General features: G+C 35.7%; 2 non-coding genes and 1 pseudogene across 2 annotated transcripts; all 3 read left to right on the plus strand.

Moving 5' to 3' along the window:
- Positions 1–464: 464 nt before the first annotated feature.
- On the plus strand, positions 465–583 carry LOC133398928 (5S ribosomal RNA). Its single transcript, XR_009768133.1, has one exon. It is a non-coding gene; the product is annotated as a 5S ribosomal RNA (ribosomal RNA).
- Positions 584–1,097: 514 nt separating this feature from the next.
- On the plus strand, positions 1,098–1,206 carry LOC133398929 (5S ribosomal RNA; annotated as a pseudogene).
- Positions 1,207–1,681: 475 nt separating this feature from the next.
- LOC133398927 (5S ribosomal RNA) lies at positions 1,682–1,800 on the plus strand. Its single transcript, XR_009768132.1, has one exon. It is a non-coding gene; the product is annotated as a 5S ribosomal RNA (ribosomal RNA).
- The last annotated feature ends 209 nt before the right edge of the window (positions 1,801–2,009 follow it).

Here is a 2,009-nt window from a genome sequence, read left to right on the forward strand (position 1 = left end):
TAACTAGCAACCCTTAATTGCTCAGTGACTGTTTTTTGTCAATGTGTTTATGTCTCAAAAGTGTTCTCTGTCAATTGACTGTCTGTTGTCGTACTAGAGCGGCTCCAACTACCAGAGACAAATTCCTTGTGTGTTTTTTGGAAATTCATGGCAAATAAAGATGATTATGTTTCTGAAGAGTTGGTGACCAGGATCTGGAGGGTCCAAAAGGATTTTGCATGCTCTTGTCTGAGTTTTGGCAGCGTGCAAGTTCTCAAATTCTCTTGTGTGTTTACTTTTCAAAATCTATGATCTGATCACACATTTGTAGTGTTGAGAATGAGTTCGCATCATCCACACAAAAAAAATCCAAAATAGACCAGCCAACAATTGGAGAATAAAGATGACGCGATCCGCTGGAAATATTTTTAAGCGAAATATGATATTTTTTAAATATAAAATGTTGCTTTTCAGGTAACCATGTGGCTTACGGCCATACTACCCTGAGAACGCCCGATCTCATCTGATCTCGGAAGCTAAGCAGGGGTGGGCCTGGTTGGCACTTGGATGGAAGACCGCCTGGGAATACCAGGTGCTGTAAGCTTTTTCACTTTAGATTCTCGTGGAATCGTTTTCTTATCGGTGGTTGACCTAAATTATAATGCAGTCATTCTCTCTCTTATGACTTACCGTCTCTTTATTAGGAGACAGAATCTTCACGTACCTTTTTTAAACATCCCGTTTCTCCTTTTCCGACAGTAAAAAAAAAAAAAAAAAATCTATACACACATATATCTATATATCTATATATATATATATATAGATATATATATATATATATAGATATATTAGTATCACGTGATACGTCACAATTTTATCACATCAGTGCTTTTAATTGGCTCAAGGCTAAGGATACGAAGGTATGGATTTTTAAATGATTACGTAATTATTGCACATTATTGTGTGGACCTCAAAGTTCGCATCATCCACACACAAAAAATCCAAAATAGACCAGCCAACAATTGGAGAATAAAGATGACGCGATCCGATCGAGATATTTTTAAGCGAAATATGATATTTTTTAAATATAAAATGTTGCTTTTTCAGGTAAGCATGTGGCTTGCGGCCATACTACCCTGAGAACGCCAGATCTCGGAAGCTAAGCAGGGCCGGGCCTGGTTAGTACTTGGATGGGAGACCGCCTGGGAATACCAGGTGCCGTTAGCTTTTTCACTTTAGATTCTCGTGGAATCGTTTTCTTATCGGTGGTTGACCGAAATTATAATGCAGTCATCCTCTCTCTTATGATTTACCGTCTCTTTATTAGGAGACAGAATCTTCAAGTACTTTTTTTAAACATCCCGTTTCTCCTTTTCCGACAGTAAAAATAAAATAAAATCGATACACACATATATCGACATATATATATCTATATATATACATATATAAATATATATATATATATATATATATATATATATATATATATATATATATATATATATATATATATATATATATATGAGTATCACGTGATACGTCACAATTTTATCACATCAGTGCTTTTAATTGGCTCGAGGCTAAGGATACAAAGGTATGGATTTTTAAATGATTCGTAATTATTGCACATTATTGTGTGGTATTTTTAAGCGAAATATGATATTTTTTAAATATAAAATGTTACTTTTCAGGTAACCATGCAGCTTACGGCCATACTACCCTGAGAACGCCCGATCTCGCCCAATCTCGAAAGCTAAGCAGGGGTGGGCCTGGTTAGTACTTGGATGGGAGACCGCCTGGGAATACCAGGTGCCGTAAGCTTTTTCACTTTAGATTCTCGTGGAATCGTTTTCTTATCGGTGGTTGACCGAAATTATAATGCAGTCATCCTCTCTCTTATGATTTACCGTCTCTTTATTAGGAGACAGAATCTTCAAGTACTTTTTTTAAACATCCCGTTTCTCCTTTTCCGACAGTAAAAATAAAATAAAATCGATACACACATATATCGACATATATATATCTATATA

Source organism: Phycodurus eques, unplaced genomic scaffold (assembly GCF_024500275.1).
Source record: "Phycodurus eques isolate BA_2022a unplaced genomic scaffold, UOR_Pequ_1.1 contig_565, whole genome shotgun sequence".
In the NCBI taxonomy this organism is placed as follows: domain Eukaryota; kingdom Metazoa; phylum Chordata; class Actinopteri; order Syngnathiformes; family Syngnathidae; genus Phycodurus; species Phycodurus eques.